The 6,844-nt window shown below is 32.9% G+C and overlaps 1 long non-coding RNA gene across 12 annotated transcripts; it reads left to right on the forward strand.

Annotated features, from left to right (window-relative positions):
• The first annotated feature begins 2,162 nt into the window (after nt 1-2,162).
• On the forward strand, nt 2,163-5,672 carry LOC109191128. 12 transcript variants are annotated; one of them, XR_002055888.1, is made up of 8 exons: nt 2,297-2,537; nt 2,958-3,044; nt 3,121-3,179; nt 3,273-3,315; nt 3,623-4,734; nt 4,850-4,909; nt 5,096-5,168; nt 5,379-5,672. It is a non-coding gene; the product is annotated as an uncharacterized LOC109191128 (long non-coding RNA). The 12 variants fall into 12 exon arrangements; XR_002055895.1 differs by adding an exon at nt 2,163-2,252 and having other exon boundaries at nt 2,355-2,537; nt 2,958-3,315; XR_002055887.1 differs by having other exon boundaries at nt 2,958-3,315; nt 3,623-3,918; nt 4,011-4,734.
• The last annotated feature ends 1,172 nt before the right edge of the window (nt 5,673-6,844 follow it).

The raw sequence follows: 6,844 nt of genomic DNA on the forward strand, positions 1-6,844 counted from the left end.
GACAACGAGTTTATTTAACCGTTGTCTTTGGTATGTTGTCTTTAAGCGTATTTGAGTACACAACACTACAAAGACAACGGTTATGAAAAAACTGTTGTCTTTGCGCATCATTATTTTATAAAAGACAACAGTAGTATAAAATAAAAACAAAGATGTTAACAACAAGAATCAAACTTTTAACCTCAAACATAGCAATTAAGGTTTAATCAACTAAGCAACACAAACTCTTATGTATTAAAGTGCAACATCTGGTATATATAACTGGGTTGTTTGTGAAAACCAAAACAATGATTTTATAGAATAATTAAGGATGCTTCTAGTCTAAGAAAGATAGAAGAAAAGATAGAACCCGAGACTTCTAACATAACAAACTAAGCTAAACCCACCAAACTACAACAACACTTATTTATTTAAGCGCAACATCTAAGATATAACGAGTTTGGTTATGTGTTGTCTCTGAGAACCAAGACAATGATTATATAAAATATAGGTTAAAGATGCCACCAAGAATGATAGAACCCAAGACCTCTAACATAACAAATAAAACTAAACCCACCAAGCCACACCAACTTTTATTTACTAATTTTGGTCCTTTATAAAATATAATTGTTGAAATTTTGTTAAATACAAGACATTTCGCTCTTCAATTATGATTTTTTTCATAAAAATAAACATAAAAAAATATAACTGGTCAACGCACTTTGTATTAAAAATATCAAAATGTCATTCAATTTAATTTAATTTTAACGATTTTATTGATAGAGGACCAAAATTAATTATGTCGAAATAATACTAGGACCAAAATTGTATATTTTGATAAAAAAAGGATTACAAATAGACTGTTAAGATAAAAAATGAAATTCACTCTTCTTTAAAATTAGACTTTCAAGACTATCACACTTTGCAAAAATCCCCTTCCCTCTCCAAAAATAAAATAAAATAAAATAAAAAATCCCTCGCACACTTTGTAAAAAAATAATCTCCTTCCCTCTCAAAAAATAAATTCCATCTCAATTATTTTCGTTAACACTTAAGGAAGACAAAACAAAAACAAAATTTCTTCGAGAAGAAGAAAACAGCGCGATAGTGCAGTCCCTCCGTCGAAGTCGCACAACAAGAAAAACAACATTTAGTGACAAAAATTAGTGACGTGTAGAATAACCCCTCACTAAATGTATTATTTGCATAGCTTTTGTGAGGGTTAAAAATTACTCTAGCTAAAGGTTTTTGATTTAGTGACGAAATTTTCATTTATACTTATTTTAAAAATATACTCTTGCTATTGGTACAAAAGATGTTGTTACCCTCGCTATTGAAGTCTGAAAATTATTTCACTAAAATCTAAGTCACACCAAATACTTAGCAAAAATTTTTCCGCTTCCATCATCTCTATTATGTAATAGTCTCCAAATACTTAGCAAAATTAGGGCTTCTTCTATCGCCACTGTCGCGTCCTCCTTCTCCAGTTTTTCACCGCCTCGTTCTCCATTGGCGGAAATACCCCTGAATTACACAGTCAATTGACAGAAATCCTAACAGTGAACTAAAATTGAAATGTTTTTTTTTTTTATTAACAATAGGCGTAATGTGACAAAAATAATTATGGTGAACTAAAATTGAAAAGGACCCTATAAGAGTAAGACCAAAAATGAATTTTTTTTTTTTTTTTACTTCCCTCTCTAACATTTAGCAAAAATATTTCCCTCTAAAAAAAATTAAGTTTCCCCCAAACAAAAAACTTGAGACCCTCACGCCACTGACACTTAGCAAAACCTTAGCAAAAACACACCTCAAAAAACACCTCACACCTTAGAGCATCCACACTTATGCATATTAGGGGAAGATTTCAGTATTAATTCTTCTCAATAGGGATAATAACAAATGTGGGGTGGGAATAATTGTGGAGATATTTATCCTGCAAAATTGGGAAGAATGCAGAAAAAGAAGAAAGAGAAAGAAAAGAAAAGAGGAGCTGCTGTGCGCGTTCGCCCACACGGGCGCGTCAGGCGCGCCTGACAGGTTCTTTTTTTTATTTTTTTTTTTCGTTTGTTTTTTAATTTTAGTTTTTTTATTTTTTTTTCTCCCTTCCCCACATTCTCTCTCCTAATCACTCTTACATTATCCCCATATTCTTCCCAACTAATGTGGATGCTTTAGTGTTCTTCTATTCGTGTCTCACAGCTCTGCCTCTTTCTCACCTCTGTCTCCGTCTCACCTGCGATGGAGGTCGTCAACCGCTCAGATCTAGACGGGTAAGTTTTTTAAATAAATATTTTGTTCGGTTGGTGGTCGACGAAATTCTGCCAAGATATTTCTCATTTCTCTTTACGATCTCTCTCTCTCTCTCTCGCTAGCTCTCGTCCCCTGCGTTCTGGAATTCCGTAGCGTGTAACTTCTCCGGCCGCATGGTTCCGACGAGGATTCGATCGGTTAGCTTCGCAGCTCTTTGTTTGGTTCTGATCGCGATTCCTTTTCTGGCATCCGAAGCTTTGATCGACGGCCAGGATGCCAATCCTCCTTACCCCAAAGTCATATCTGTAAGATTTATCTTGCTTTCTCCTTCTCCCTGCTCTTATTGTCATTGATTTTCGTGTAGAAATATATCAGAAATAGCAAACTGTTGAGGAAAACAACCCTAATCTGTTGTGTTTCGGCTAGAGTTGGAAATTTTGCAAGCTGGTTTAGTTGTTTCTGGATTAAGTTTAGCTTTTGTCATCGTATGCGTTTTATTATGCGATTCTAAGTCAAATTAGCTTTACTAGTTTTAATGCTATCAGTTCTACCAAAATTTATTAACTGTTGGGTGTAGGATTTTATTTCTCAACTAGTATCAAGTATAGACTCCATAGCTCAACCTACGAAACACCATCTCTCCTATGTGCTTGTTTAAACTTTAGAACAATTGTTACTATTACACTTTTCATTGCTGAGCTTTATCTTTTTTCTGATTTACACAGGTCAGAAGGTGCATCAATGTCAGAAGTACGGAGATTTAGAAGAAGAAACATTGGTATTACTTTGGAAATTGGAGATGATATCCTAAGGTCAAATATTACTGTTCTTATATTGTAATCATTATTGTTATAGTCATTTTGGTCATTACTTTCTTCATTTTTCTAGTTTTACTAAAGCCCTCATACTCTCACTTCACTCTGCAATTCATTCTGAAGGTCTATGAGGTAATGATTGAATAATTGTAGTTTGTAAGTTTGAAATATATCTGCTTGAAGTCCTTAAGGGAATTCTTTAGCTTATTTTCTCAACTTTCTAAGGAGATACAGTGAAAGCCAATTTGCACTACATATAACAAAACAGGTATTTAATTGTAAATATATTTGACTAATTATATTGTTACATTTCAAATTTTTTATCTGTGATGGTTACATTATTTTAATTTCTGATTATTTTTGTTATATTTGTCTATTACCTCCTAATTTCTATTGTGCCATTCTACACATTTGTGTACCATTAGATGAAAGTATATGTATCTGCTTATAAATAAAATAAGCTTGAGTTCTCTTACTCTGTCTAAGAAGTTTTCAATATTCCCAAATTGAAATCAGACTGAAGTGAAGACTGATTCTGATTTTTTTTTTTATTTTTTTTTACATTCTTGTTCTAGACTGTATCAATTAATCCCAAGCCATTTTTGAACAATTTGACTGGAAAGCCTGTCATGGTGAAACTCAAGTGGGGGATGGAGTACAAAGGTACTATTCTTCTCATTCTTAAGAAGCAAGGTTTCTTGATTGCATTGCAGGAATGGAGGTAGATATGCAGGGGAGTATTTTGGGGATAAAGTCCATGGTTTTGGTGTGTATCACTTTGCCAATGGGCACTGTTACAAAGGGTCATGGCACAAGGGGCGCAAACAAGGGTATGGAGCATACACATTTCGAAATGGGGAGACAAGAAGTGGTATTCATCATTTTACTGTTTTATTTAGTACTTTCAGGTTGCAATATTGAAATACTAATGTTAATTTTAGACTGTTCTTTTTCTTACACCAGGGGTGGAAGAGACTTCTGGGTTATAATGTTGCATACTTGCATCTATGCATTTTTGTTTGAATTTATATAAACTATTACTTGTTAGTTATAGGCAATGTCTAAGAAAGTAATCACAATATAAGAGTGAGAGAAGAAGCTGAACAATGTTAGGATTAGAAAAGAGGACATGAATAAACTAGTGATGAACTTCCTAGTCACTGAGGGTTATGTGGAAGCAGCAGAGAAATTCAGAAAGGAATCTGGGACAGAACGTATCCTTATATCATCTTTACTTAGTTGTTGTGTACATTTAAGAGTTTTGTTTTTCGAGTGAGAGAAGCTCCTTGCCACAAATCTTTTATTGACTCTGCTGCCATATTTTTTGTTATAATTGGTGTTTAATTTAAACAGATAGCAGGAAATGATAAGGATTCTGTGCTCATTTCATTTGCAACAAAGACCTCATATGTATTTCATTTATTGTTTTTTACAAGTACCGTAGTAATTTGTATTGTTTTAAAGTGTGTTGATGGATAAATTGTATTGTGGAATAATGTTGATATGGATTTTAAGCTGTAATAGGTACAGGAATTATAAAAAAAAAAAAATTGGGATTTTAATTGCCTTCGAGCAAAAGCAGCTAAAACTCCCAGTAAAGTGCCTGCTCCGGTCACACATCAAAGTGAACCAACTATTGTAAGAACAGTTCCCCAAGTCCCCCAACCTGGTCCTCCTCCTCTTTCAGGTGAAACCTCTGACTTCAATTCCATTATTTTTAGTGCTAATTCATATCTCCTTCATTTAATCATTAACCATGTCATTTTATTACTATGTCTTATTGTATTCTATATGTAATTAAGTCACAGTGAGACCAATGATCCAAACTCCTCAAGGACCTCAACCCATTGCTGCCCCTTCAGGTAGATTTTTTTTAGCAAACTTTGTTTTAAATATTGTAATAGTACAATTGACATCAATGACATATTACATGATTATTTTTAATGATTGTAATTCTTATTTTTACATGATTATATTTGTCTTCCTCTTATTTTATCTTCTATAGTAATTCTTTCAACTCTTTACAAAATTTTGCATTTTATCATCAGTAAGTGCAGGTAAGAATGGTTCAGATAGCTCCCAGATGGAGTTTGAAGCAAAATTTGCTAGGGATGGTGCATGGTGAGTGTTTTTAATAATCAACTCTTAGATTTTTATTTTAGTTTTGTATGTGACTTGGTGGTTTATCAAGTATGGTTCTTATTTACTGATGCAATGTCCTTACTTTCTAGGTATGATGTGTCAGCTTTTCTGTCACATAGATCTATGGAAATTGGTGATCCGGTAATTAGCATATCTTACATGTCTTAATTATTTCTCTTTGCATTTCAGATGCTACAATTTCCTATCATTTGCCAACATAGGATGAGTGTTTTCTGTTCTGGACACTATGAATGATTTTGTGGACCTTTGCAACTTCATCAGATCCCTCTTGTAATTGATAGAGTATATTGCAATTAGTCATTCAGCTGCACTACATTTAATTCTTGCTCATATGTTTAGACATTGGATATTCTGCTATTCTGGTTTTTTGTAACAACATACATTGTTTAGACTTGATTCGTGGAATTGTTTTTTGTAGTATTATGACTTAGATGATATATGATTCAATTAGAATTGGTCATGGAACTATTTAGACTTGTTATTTTGAACCTTAGCTTGTGCAAAATTATGTAACTACACTTGTCCATGGTGAATGGATAAATTGATTTTTTTATATGATTAAAATTTAAGCAGGTTAAAAACCGTTGAGACAATGGTTAAAAACCGTTGTCTATTTTACAATAGACAACAGTTTAAAACTGTTGTCTTTTATACAAAAGACAACAGTTTATGGGCGTGATTTTTAACAACAGCGATTTTAACAACACACAATAGACAATTAGACAACAGTTAAAAACTGTTTTCTATGTGCATCACTTTTAACAACATCGGTTTCAACAACATTGAATAGACAACGGGTCAAAAACTGTTGTCTTTGAAAGAAACGACAACGGTTTAAAACCGTTGTTTATGTATGTGACTTTTAACAACACCGGTTTCAACAACACTCAATAGACAACGGTTCTTAAACCGTTGTCTATGTTCGTGACTTTTAACAACATCGGTTTCAACAACACCACTTAATAGACAACGGTTAAAAAACCGTTGTCATTTATAGAAAAGAGAACAGTTAAAAATCGTTGTCTATGTGCGTGACTTTTAACAACATCGGTTTCAACAACACTTAATAGACAACAGTTAAAAAACCGTTGTCTATGTGCGTGACTTACAACAATACCAGCTTCAACAACACTTAATAGACAACGGTTAAAAAACCGTTGTTGTTTCTAGAAAAGACAACGGTTAAAAACCATTGTCTATGCGCGAGACTTACAACAACACCAGCTTCAACAACAGAAATTTTACCCCTACGACAACGGTTATTAACTGTTGTCTATGTGCATTTTTCTTGTAGTGATGTTAGCAACAAGCTAAGGTTTTACTAATATAGCAAGATTTGAATGATGTAAAGACAACTCTCACAAAACAAGTTTTAAGATAACGTTAAAAGACAACTCATGCAACACAAAATACGATCGTCGTCACGTAATAATGTCTTACTAAGCACGACTTTTATGAAAACGTTACAATAAACTTTAATTACTCAAACAGTACAAAATACAGTTGTCATGTAATGCTGACTAAAAATCACTTTAATTTCATTTTCCGTATTCATTTCATTTTTTGTATTTTGAAATTTTAAAATTGTCAATCTTTATTTATTTATTTATTTATTTATTTTTTTGCTATACTAT

The sequence above is a fragment of the Ipomoea nil genome, unplaced genomic scaffold, assembly GCF_001879475.1.
Source record: "Ipomoea nil cultivar Tokyo-kokei standard unplaced genomic scaffold, Asagao_1.1 scaffold1617, whole genome shotgun sequence".
NCBI classification, from domain to species: domain Eukaryota; kingdom Viridiplantae; phylum Streptophyta; class Magnoliopsida; order Solanales; family Convolvulaceae; genus Ipomoea; species Ipomoea nil.